The sequence below is a fragment of the Nomascus leucogenys genome, chromosome 17 (assembly GCF_006542625.1).
Source record: "Nomascus leucogenys isolate Asia chromosome 17, Asia_NLE_v1, whole genome shotgun sequence".
NCBI classification, from domain to species: Eukaryota; Metazoa; Chordata; class Mammalia; order Primates; family Hylobatidae; genus Nomascus; species Nomascus leucogenys.
This window is the reverse complement of record NC_044397.1, coordinates 2247732-2260077: the sequence shown is the minus strand read 5'-3', so window position 1 is coordinate 2260077 and position 12346 is coordinate 2247732. Positions and strand designations below refer to the sequence as shown.

The 12346-nt window shown below is 41.2% G+C and overlaps 1 protein-coding gene across 3 annotated transcripts in view; it reads left to right on the top strand.

Annotated features, from left to right (window-relative positions):
• The window catches only part of BTBD9 (BTB domain containing 9), a 477403-nt gene that overhangs the window by 19977 nt on the left and 445080 nt on the right, over nucleotides 1–12346 (top strand). The window contains exon 1 of one of the 3 annotated variants that reach the window (XM_030796184.1): nucleotides 7303–7360. The exons of the other annotated variants lie outside the window; for them this stretch is intronic. The gene's annotated coding sequence lies outside the window, so the exon portion shown is untranslated. Of the gene's footprint in view, nucleotides 1–7302; nucleotides 7361–12346 lie in introns of those variants that run through there. 3 annotated transcript variants of the gene reach the window in all.

Genomic DNA, 12346 nt, shown 5'->3' with positions numbered 1-12346 from the left:
GATGAATCTAAGATCTTGCACTAGTCTCCACTGACCGTTTGGTTTTTGTACTCCTAGAATTCAGGTGTTGCAGGGACTGCTGCATTTCCTTACTAACCCTTGAACTTTTAAATATCTGACAATATCCTGTAATCTTTTATGAGCTTCAGGCCTTAAGGGATATTGCCTTTGATAAGGAAAAGTGGTGGGGTCTTTTAGCCTGATTTGGACTGGGCAGGCATTTTTTGCCTTTCTGAATTGTCCTTCCAGTGCTCTGATTTCAGGGTTGATTCCCTCCTCAAGTAGGGGGCAACAAATGGGCAACTTGTTCCCCATATTCATATAGATAATAGCTCCAGCTTTGGCTAATATGTCCCTCCCTAATAAAGGTGTGGGACTTTCAGGCATAACAAGAAAGGCATGTGAAAAGAGCAAAGTCTCCCAATTACAACTGAGGAGGTGGGAGAAATACCTGGTTACAAGGCTGTCCCAGGATTCCTCAGATGGTAATGGACCTTGGGGACAGCCATTCCAGGGCAGGAGATTAACACAGAAAGCCGTGCCAGTGTCCAGGAGGCAGTCAATTTCCTGGCCCTCAATGGTTAAACTTACCCGGGGCTCAGTGAGTGTGATGACATGAGCTGGTGCTTTCCCCAGTCACCCTCAGTCCTGTTGATGGATTATCTGGTTGGGGGCTTCTGGCCCAGAGAACCTTTGTCCTCTGGGGCAGTGTGCCTTCCAGTGATTGCCTCAGCATAGTGGACATGGGCAAGGGGGCGACTTGTTTCTCATTGGACAATCTTTTTTAAACTGTCCTTGCAAACCACGCTGATAACAAGCCCTATGGGGTGATTGGCCTGCTTCATTTTCTGTCCTCTCTGAACCACCAAGGCTTGTTTGTCTGAGGGCCATGACTAAGGCTGTGGCCTTTCTTTTATTTTGCTTTTCCTTTTTGGCCTTTTCCTCTTGGTCACTATTATAGAACACCAAGGTTGCCAGGTTTAATAATGCCTCCAAATTTTGCTCAGGGCCCAGGGCTAGCTTTTGGGAGCTTTCTCCTGATATCTGTGGCTGACTGGGTAATAAACTTATCTTTTAGGATCAATTGATCTGTGAGGGAGTCGGGTGACAGAGGAGTATATTTTCTTAAGTCCTCCTGTAGCCACTCAAGGAAGGTGGTAGGATTTTCTTCCTTTTCCTGAGTTATGGTGGACATCATTGAATAATTCATGGGGTTTTTCGTAATTCTCCTTCGTCCTTCTAGAACACAGGTCAACAGATGTTTGTGACTCCAGTCCCCATGATCTGAGTCTAGGTCCCAGTGGGGATCCATACTGGGGACAGCTTGCTGACTGGTAGGGAAATTGTCCCTTTCTTCGGCTATCATTCTATCATTTACTTGACTAAGTTACCAGGTATCTGCAAACTCTCGGGCTGCAGCTAAAGCCGTATTCTTTTCATTAAAGGCCAAGGTTTGATCTAACAGTAGCATGACATCTCCCTAAGTGAGGTTGAAGGTTTGCCCTAGACCCTGTAGGACATCTATATACCTATCAGGATCATCTGAAAACTTCCCTAGGTCTACCCTTATCTGCTTTAAATTAGAGATTGAAAAGGGGACATGTACCTGGGTTGGGCCAAATTCCCCTCCCCCTATAGCTTGAAGGGGACATAACCGATAGCCTGGGGGGTTTTGTGGTTTCTTGGAGATTTTTTTGCTTGTTTCTTCCTGGGTGGGGGAGATTAGAGGAGGCTCATCATTAATAGGAAGGGGAGCTGTAGGGAGGCTAGGATGTGGAGGTAAGCTGAGAGGTCCTCTTGTGGAATGTAAATTGCAAGCTTTGCATAGTTGTGGATTATACTTCAGTGAAAAGAAAGCTTGGACATAAGGTGTTTCACTCCATTTGCCTTCCCTCTTACAGAAAAGGTCAAGCTGCAGGATAGTATTGTAATTTATACTTCCCTCAGGTGGCCATTTTTCCCCATGAGAGAGGGAATATTGGGCCCAGGCCTAGTGCAGAAAAAAATAAGCTGCTTCTTTTTCAGGGTCTGTGGGTCAATTTGGTCCCAGTGGCTTAGGATGCATTTCAAGGGTGAGCTTGTTGATACCTGAGTGTTTCCCATCTGAAAGGAAAAACCATCCGTGGTTTTGGTCTGTTTTTTTCCCCATCCAAGAACGCACAATGGTCCCTGGACCCTGCTGTTCAGAATAGTTGCACTCAACTGAAGGAGCAGCGGAAACACTTGTTTTCCTCCTAGACCACAAAGAGGACCGAGGAAGGTTGGATTTAGTGGCCCTTACTGATGCATTCTCAAAAACCTGTTAGTTAGAGTCCCAAGTGTTTTCTCCTGTTGGTGCTGGGACCTTACCCTTGTCCTATGAAGATGATATGCCTCAAAATGGAGTGGAGGGCCATACACTGAAGGAGTGAAGGGTTTCCAGCATTGGAAGAGTGACGCCTTTTGTCCTCACTTGTCATCATATGAATAGGAAGGATATCCCCCCAACTTTGGAGTCTATAATTTCTGAGGCTCCCCATATCCTAGCTTTGGGAATGGCCTTTGTTAGGCCTGCTAGTCTGAGGAGGCATCCAAAAATTCCAGATAGTACCCCCTATGATGGGGCTTTGGGCAAAAATTATGTCTTTCTGATTGGTAAGCCTGGGTGCCTAAAGAAGGGAACAGAGTCCCGAAATTTATGTTAGAAATTATCCTTATAGGAGAAACTAGAAGAGCATCAGGGACACGGAGTGGTTTTTAGAAGCAGGACTAGCTTTGGAGAAGAGAGGTGGGAGGAACTTTGTCTGACAGGTGTTAGGACCCAGGAGGCAAGGGTCAGGATAGATAGGATAGATGGGCGAGTCTTGCTTGGGTGATGTAACCTTGAGAGTTCTGCTCATGGCTGCAGGGTCAACCGACTTTTTGTTGGGACGCCGGAGCTGAATGGCTTTCCTCTCTATCGACCCTCGGCTCAGCCTGGAAGTGCAGGAAAAGCAGAAGCTGGTTCCAGGCAAAGCAATGCTCCCGACTCCAAAGAGTCAAGGGTTGTTAGAGAGCCCTTTCCCAGAAAGCCTGACACCCATGTCTTTAGTCCGGTGGCCGCACTAGTCACTTTTAACTGGCCGACAGGTGCCCGGTGTTTAGCCCCTGAATTCTAAGGAAAAATAGGACAGAATAGCAAGCAGAAGGGGTCTGATGGTACTCACCGCATAGCGATATCCTGGATGAGTCCCCAAGATGTGTCCAGAGTTGGTTCCTGCTGGTGGGTTCCTGGTCTCGCTGACTTCAAGAATGAAGCTGCGGACCTTCGTGGTGAGTGTTACAGCTCTTAAAGATGGCACAGACCCAAAGAATGAGCGGTAGGAAGGTTTATTGTGAACAGTGAAAGGACAAAGCTTCCACAGCGTGGAAGGGGACCCGAGCGGGTTGCCGCTGCTGGCTGAGGTGGCCAGCTTTTATTCCCTTATTGTCCCCTCCCATGTTTCATTTCTGTCCTATCAGAGTGCACTTTTTTCAATCCTCCCTGTGATTGGCTACATTTAGAATCCTGCTGATTCATGCATTTTACAGAGCGCTGATTGGTGCAATTTACAATCCTCTTGTAAGACAGGAAAGTTCCTCAAGTCCCCGTCTGACCCAGGAAGTCCAGCTGGCCTCACCTCTCACTTCCACCTCAACTTTCCGAGGAGCTGGGACTATTAGACATATGCCTGGCTTGCTAGTACATTAAAAAAAAAAAGTGCTTAGTAGGTTATATATCTCTGAATTTTATTTCAGAATAGTAGGGCGTTGTAATAAAATATTTGTTATAAAAAGTAGGTGTTGGGTCTGATAGTATTGATGGCCATTATATAAGTAAAAGTCCAAGCATGGCACAACTGGCTTCTCTGCTCAGGGTCTTACTATGCTGAAATCAAAGTGTCAGCAGGGCTATAATCTCATCTGAGGCTCAGGGTCCTTTATTAAGCTCAGTGATTGGTAGCAGAATTTGGTTCTTGTGATTATACCACTGAGATCCTCCTTTTCTTGCTGGCTGTTAGCTGGAGGTTGCTTTCAGCTCCTAGAGCCCCCCCCCCCCCCCAAGTCCTAGCCAATGGGCCTCTCACAAGGTGGCAGCTTGCTTCTTCAAGGCTAGTTGGAGAATCTCCCTCCAGTCAGCTACAAGACTCTTATATAAAGTTACTGGAATAACTATCCCATCATATTTCCAGGTCCTGCCCACTCTCAAGGGGAGGGGATTATATGGGTATGTGTACCAGGGAGCAGGGATCTTGGGAGGCATCTTACATTTCTGCCTACCACAGCCAACATTATCCCATCCTCATGTGTGTAACTCTTCACTGTCAGTGAAGTGCAGTTATTTGAAAAAGGACCGCAATAATTACTTTAAGCATTCACACAGGCATTGAGTACCTCTATGCCAGGTACTTTTCTAGGCACTGAGGTGAATAGGGCAGAACCCATGCTCTCATGGAGGTTATCTTCTAGGGCGAAGAGCAGTGAAGAAAATCAAATGGAGTAGAAGGTTAGAAATGGTATGGGAGTGAAGAGGGTAATAGGGTATGTAGGGTGGTTAGGGAGTCAAGACCTGAATGGTGAGTGGCCAGTAGTGTGAAGCTTTGGGAACAAAACATTCTGGTAGAGGGAAGGTAATGATAAGGATCCTAAGTCAGTAATAAGCTTTGACTGTGTTTAAGGACCAGTAAGGCCAGTGTGGCTGGAGCAGAATGTGCCAGGAGAGGAGTTGGAGATGAGTTCGGGGCGGTGGTTTGATTGCAGAGCTGTAGATCTTGGTGGAGTATGATTTTTATTCAGCATGAGATAGGAAGGCACTGAAGTGTTTTAAGCAATGGAGTGACTGATCTGATTTATATTTTCAAAAGATTTATGTGGAGAAATGGCATGTAAGGGTGGAAATGTATAAATACAAAGAGACACAATTTGTGAAGGAAAAGAAAAGCCTTCTAAGTGCAGATGACAAGAGCGCTGGCTAGACCCGGGTCAAGGAAGGCTGCATGAGGAAATGGCACCTGAGTTGCACTTGGATGGTGGAAGGTGAAAAGAAGCGTGGTCCCAACAAGGGATCAACTTAAGCCAAAGCCCTGTGGCATCAGGGAGCATGTCAGTGCTAGGGAACGTCAGGGGGAATGATTAGAGTTAGGCAGGGCCCAGATTCCACAGGCCTTGAAGGCCCAGTTAAATGTTTTTTTCTGTGCTTCTTTTACGATAAGAGCCGTGGAATACCACTGAAGGGTTTTAAATAGGGACAGGAGTACTGGAGGGAGAGGATGAGGGAAATGGTTTATACTCAAGTTTTGTAATTTGAGAAATTCTTTCTGGCTCCTGCATGGAGGACAGTTTGGAGGAAGGTCTGAGTGGAAAACGGGAGATCACTTAGGAGCTATGTGAGGGTCCGAGTGAGAGATGAAGGTGGAGTGAACTAGAATGGTGGCATGGAAGTAGCAAAGAAGTAAATTGACTTGAAAGCTCTCTTAGGAGGTAGAAACAAAAGACTTGCTGATGGATTAGGTTGGAAGGTGAGGTCGAAGGCAGTGTCTTTCTAGCTTCCACAGCTGGATTCACTGAGCTAGGGAACATTGCATAAGGACAGGCTTTTACTGGGGAGGGGCACAGAGAGTGTGAATTGAGTTTTGAGGTACCTTTGAGAAAAGTAAGTGCAAATGTAAAGTAGGCAGTGGTAATATAGGGGTCTGGAATTTGGAAAAGAGGTCTGTTAATATCTGTATGGCCTCTTTTGTTAATTTTGGGGTCTTAAATATGCCAGTCACTGTAAGGTGCTGGGGATGTAAAGATAAGTAAGATGTTATTCAGCATTTGTTGAGTGCTTATAGTCTCTATGTTCTGATTATTGTCCTCTGGGAGCTTACTAACCAACAAGACAGGTCTGTAACAAAATCATAGCAAGGTATGATGGGGGCGGTGATGGGGGGAACAGAATCTGACTGAAGAGGTGACCTAGATTGGCAGCGTCAGTGAAGGCTTCTGCTGAAGGGCTTGAAGCTTGTTCTGAGCCTTGAAAGAGGCAGAATTAGCCAGGCAAGGAGAATACAAGAAGTTCCAATAGTAAAAGAGCTGGAAGTATGGGAGAAGAGCATTGACAACTCAGAAGAGCCCAGCAGCTCCATATCCCTGGCTCTCACTAACCAGTGAACAAGGTGAATAAGCAGGAGGGCTCCTCACCAGCAAAGTCTGCTTAAGTTGGATGTTTTTATGGTGGTAAGGGTTCTGGTGAGACTTGACATAGCTGTTTGGAAGGAGAGGAAGAGAATACTCATAGCTGGAAGGGACTTCAGAGAACTTTTAGCCTTGTCTTCTCATTTACAAATGAGATTAACAAAAGCCAAAGAGGACAGCTGATTTGCTGATAGGAAAGTCAGGACCCACATCTCCCAGAGTCCAGATTGAGGTTCCTTACATTACTACAGGAATGTCAGTACCCCTTAACCATTTATTCCCAGGCTCCCTCTGACATTTTTATATTGAAACAAAATGTGCAGGAAATACACAAAATGCTGTCATTGAGTAATACATGTGTCCATATGGGCTGTATTTTTTTTTTTTTTTTAAAGATAAAGTCTCACTCTGTCTTTTAAAGAGATTCAATCTGTCGCCCAGGTTGGAGTGTGGCATGATCTTGGCTCACTGCGGTCTCCACCTCCTGCAATTGTCGTGCCTCAGCCTCCCAAGTGGCTGGGATTACAGGGGCCCGCCACCATGCCCAGCTAATTTTTGTATTTTTAGTAGAGACGGGGTTTCACCATGTTGGCCAAGCTGGTCTCAAATTCCTGACCTTAGGTGATCCACCTGCCTTGGCCTCCCAAAGTTCTGGGATTACAAGCGTGAGTCACCATGCCTGGCCTGAGATTTTAATTCTGGCAGTATGACTTTGGATACCCTTTATTGCCTTTCCTAAGACAATCTCTAAAGCAGCGCTGTCGAACAGCACTATAATGTGAGATACAAATGCAAGCCTTGTATGTAATTTTAAAATTTCTAATAGCTACTCTGATGAAAAAAGTAGAAAGGACCAGTTGAAATTCATTTTAATATATTTTATGAAGACTAATATATCTAAAATATTACCATTTCGACAACTACTCAATAAAAACATGTTTTTTTTTTTTTAGTAAGTCTTTGAAATACAATTTATATTTTACACCTGTAGCTCGTCTCAATTTGGACCTGCTGTATTTCAAGTGCTCAGTAGCCACATGTGGCAAGTGGCCATCATTGTGGCCATTGCAGCTCCAAAGGGACAGGAGAGTTGATGGAAATTAGACAGTGCATTCTACAGCCTCGTGAGCCCAAGAGAGCAAACCTTGCTGAAAATCAGCAGATAAGGCAATTGAAAGGGAAGAAGGTAAGAGTAGTAATTCTTGGGTCTGATAACAGAGAGTGCCCCTGGCCCCTTCATCTCAGACTTGAAGGGGATTTGGGGGTGGGGAGAGTGTGGAGGATGGAAAAGAGTTTGTCCTTTTATTGCCAGGAAGCTAGTAAGATATATTTTTTCTTTCTAAATTGAGACTCTGCATTTCCCCACATTGTTACTCATCATGGTTAATTTCCATAGTACTCCATTCCTTAAGTCATCTCGGGAATAAATAGGCATTTGTGGGCTGGCCACCAGATATTGCAACATTGTTTCTAATGAAAAGACTTACAATTCGAAGGCTTATATATAATTTGTTTTTGGAATGTCATCTTTTGTTGATTGCAAAGGGAGCGTTTGGAGAAGGAATTGCAGTTATCTTTTGCCTATGATCTCTAAGTTACAGCATAAGAGAAGGATAATAAACTTTGTTAGTTAGTATCTGGGTATTAACTGCTCTTTATTCCACTGTGGCTAGGCTGGGCTTGGCTCCGAATAGGCCTTTACCAATTGTTGGCTTGAATATTAGTTGAAGAGCAGACATTCTTGAAACTCAGCTATGTGAATCATTTATTTCATGAACTTCCATTCTTAAACACTTGCTTTTCATAGGTCCTACCCATTATAACTAAACTAACAAACTAAATAACATAGAAGTGTAGAAAGAACAGAGTCCTACCCTTCCTGTGTTCTGAAAATGCACACCTGTGCACTGTCTAGAAACACCTGACCATGAGTTTTATGTTTTTGTGAATGGAAAAATTGAATAGTGATATGTAGAGATTTTAAGGTGTTGATTCTCAGGATAATACCATTGTTAAGGTTTGTTTACATTCCACTCGAAGTATTTATAGACTTGACAGTTGAAAAAGAAACCTAAATCGCTAGAGACTTTGAGAGCAAACACCAAGAAAGATGCAGTATGATAATTAAGTGGTTTTGTAAGTCTAAATATATTTGGAAAAAAATGAGAAACATACAAAGTGTGATAAGGGAGTATAACCTTGGTTAGTAAAGTAGAAATGAGGAAACCAAATACCCACTGAATACAAGGGGAATGGAGAACTTCCTAATGAAAATATTTGATGATAAATAGTTGAGAGATATTTTTACGATGGGTATGTATATTTTATAATCAATTCCTAAGACTCACATGGAGTCTCACATTTGTGTTTAGTGTCATACTTGTTTATTGCATCCTTATGGGACACCAGGAAGAAAGACCTAGTCACTGCCCTCCAGGATTTGCATTTGGACACATATTTAGCTAATTCTAAAAAGTCTATTGTTAACTAAAATTCTGTCTGCATCAGTGTTTGCTCATGTCTCATTGCACTGTTTCTTGGTACAAGTAGGAGGTCATCTATATTTTTAAGAAAATGCATTTTTAAAAATGCATCCTTTTGATAAATATTTCTTTAGTAATTTCCACTGCTTAAATTTTTGAAAATGTCATTTATGTAAAAGAGAAATCCATTCTTGTTCTAAAAGAAGGAAACGCTTGAGAAATACGTTAAGTTTAATCATAAAACTTTCCAATCATTCCCTATCTTCCTACATTCCCACTTCCCTCTCTGGAGGTTACTGCTGTAAACAGTATGATGTGTGTGCTTGGAGTTCTTTTTTTTGTGTCTGTGTTTACTTAATTAATATTTAGGTACCTTCTAGATACCAGGCATGTACATATACATATATGTATTTAAACACACATCCTCACATGTATTCCGTATATTTAAATAAATGGATCCTATTGTATGAGGTCTGCTTGCTCATGTCACTGACCCTGCTTTGGTGCTCAAGTCAGAACATATAGATCTATTCCATTCTTACTGATGGCTATATCGTATAGATGCACTGTAATATATTTTCCATTCACTGTATTGATGGACATTTAGTACCCCCCTCAGTTTTTTGCAGTTACAAGCAATGCTGTAATTAATAACCTTATATATTTCTAAAAACAAAATTGCTCGGCCATAGGAAATGTATATTTAAAATTTTGATAGACTGCCCAACTGACCTCCAAAAAGCTGAACCAGTTTATACTTACAACAGTATATGAGAGCATTGTTTCCTACATACATGATTTTGTTATAGTTTTAGAGCTTGAAGGACTACAGAATGCAGCCTAACCTCCCTTTCCCTTTTTCAAGGGACTTAAAATGATCTGCCCAGATCTTAACCCCCACAGAACTATGAGCACTTCTCCATTTCTGATCTTTGTTCCTATGAAGACATTGTAGTTTAGGCACATTTTATATTGTCAGATTCTACCACAGTGTTTATTTGTTTCTGTCTCTTCTCTGTTGCTACTCAGAACAAACTTCCTTTTCAGTCTCACGTTTTCCATTAGTCTCCTCCCCTTGCTGTGTTGTCTGCATGGAACATCTTTCATTTAATATCCTTAAAAAGCTACCTTCTTTAATTACTTAAATCTCACTTTATCCACAGGGCATATGGGTTACTTTAGATTTACCATGGCTACAGCAAAGAGAGTATTTTATGAATCTTGTTTCGTTATTAGTGGCTGATTCCTGTTTGCCAAGTAAAACATAAACTTCTTGGTTTACATACACTTCGAGAAGATGGCATTTGTCTTTTACAACATTTCTGCTACACTTGATGGCTTTATATTTGTCAAATAATGTGATGCCATTTCAACTAATGAAATCTAACAACATTTAAAAAATTTATTAACCACAATTTATTTTTTCTTTTAGAAATGACCTTCAGAAAGTATTCTGCTTATAAAGTGTAAATAGGTTCTCTTCTTCTTGTGTCAGTATATTTATTTCTAAGGTACCTGCGTTGTAAGCTTCTGTTACAAGGGCATAGTTCCAATATCTTCTTTTGATGGGCTGTGAGAATTTGTGTCAGTAACATCCCAAGTTGGTGCTTTAGCTGAGTTGGTCAAATACCAATATTATGACTTTAGGTAAAGAACCAACTGATGAAATTCTAAGGAACAGAGATCAGCCGTGATGCATATTTCAATCATGATAAAAGAAAGAGAATTCAATATTAGAGGTGAATTAAATTTGCTCCACGAATGTTGTTCAAAACTGAGGATAGCAGTCTAATCATAAGCTCATCAATTATTCATTAGTGTCTTGAGGGTATTAGTGCACAGAATACAGAAGAACCATCCACTACTACCCTTTAGAGTTTTTGTTCTAAAATAGAAGGAAAAAAATATATTCTCTCTCTTTTTTTAATTGGATTTTATTCTCCCACATTGTAGGTGAAGTGTATGTACACACAGAAGAAGGTGAAAGGCAGGCCACATATTTGCTTATTCTTGGGGGTTTGTGGAAGTCTGGTGGTAAAATTAAATTTGAAACATTAAAGGCTGATAGTTTTATAGGAAAAGTCTAGAGACATGGACTTCTTGGACTTAAAATCTTTTTTTTGAGACAAGGTCTTGCCCTGTCATCCGGGCTGGAGTGCAGTGGTGTGATTATGGCTCACTGCAGCCTTGACTTCCGTGGCTCGTGTGAACCTCCTGCCTCAGCCTCCAGTGTAGCTGGGACCACAGGTGTGTGCTACCATGCCTGGCTAGTTTTTTGTTTGTTTGTTTTGAAGAGACGAGGTTTCACTTTGTTGTCCAGGCTGTACTCTTTTTGCCTAAGCTTTTTCTGTTCCTAAAATGAAGTTGTTGGCTTGAGTTGTGCCTGTTCATTCCTTTATTCTTACATACACACTGTAGATTTGGATTTGGAAGAATTCTTGGTCAATTCAGTGGCCCCTTAGCTCACCCAGTCAATGGCTGTAGTTTTTGGACAGTAACTCCTAGACTGCATGGGGATACTTTTTTCTGAGTTTCTTTTTCTTCTGCTGCTTCTTTTTTTAAAAAATCACAGTAGAGAATGTTATGTTGGAGTTAGAATAAAGTCAATGTTCATAAAACAAATGAGGAAGAGGTTATATAGGGGGAAAAAGAGCAAAATACTAGTATTATTTGTGGAACATTTCCTTTAGATTATGTTCTAGAATGGCACAAATAAACTTACAAATCAAGATTTTATGTTGTACAGATTTCTCAGAGTTGATCTTTTTTTATTTTACAATTCCACAGAAAATAGCCAAGGTACTAGGTTTAACAAACAGTAGTCAAAGTGTGCATAGTAGAACATTTTTATAACATTCTACAAATGAAAAGCCAATTCCCTTTACACAGACAGTAATGCAAATGTTCATAGTAGCTTTGCTATAAAGAAATTAAATTGCTGCAATTGATGATTCCACTGCTTTAATGGGAGTTCATGCTATAATAACCTTTATTAATTAGGGAAATATCATATAATTTAAATCTGAGCAAGAATATTACAGACCCATAAGTTGCCGCTGAAGAAATTAAACAGAAATGGCTTGTCTTGTATTTTCAAATATTATTACAACTAATAACCTCTGCACTCATCATGACTTTTTCATTGCTTTTTGGCTGTAGGTGCATATATTTTTCTGCTCCCAGAATACAGATCATGCAGTTTTCAATGGCTTGGGACCAATAAGGCTGACAGTATGGAAAAGGATAGTTATATAATCTCAGATCCTTAAGTGATAGCAACTTCTTAGAGATGCAATCTATGACTTGTCATTCCTAAAAGTCATCTTATTTTATGGGAGATTGCCTTATATGGAGTCACATACTAGAGCAAATGAGAAGTAAGAGACTGAGGGGAATGTTTGGTGGCTGAATAAGGTAGGTTATAGGTAAACATTTAGAACTTAGATTATGAAAATCTGGTAAGTTTTTGTACCTGATCCTTTCTGAAGGGAAGGAAGAAGAAGAAGAAGAAAGTTTCAGGATTTGGGGGAATTTAAAATCAGAATGAAGCTGAGTTGGGTCATTTGATATTTATGTTATTGGAAGATACCTGATTTGAATGATTTTGTTTGTTTTTTCATAGTTACTTGGGAAAGGTTGTTTTAATAAGAGATTGAATCCAGAGAGACTGAAGAGGGTTTGAACTGAAA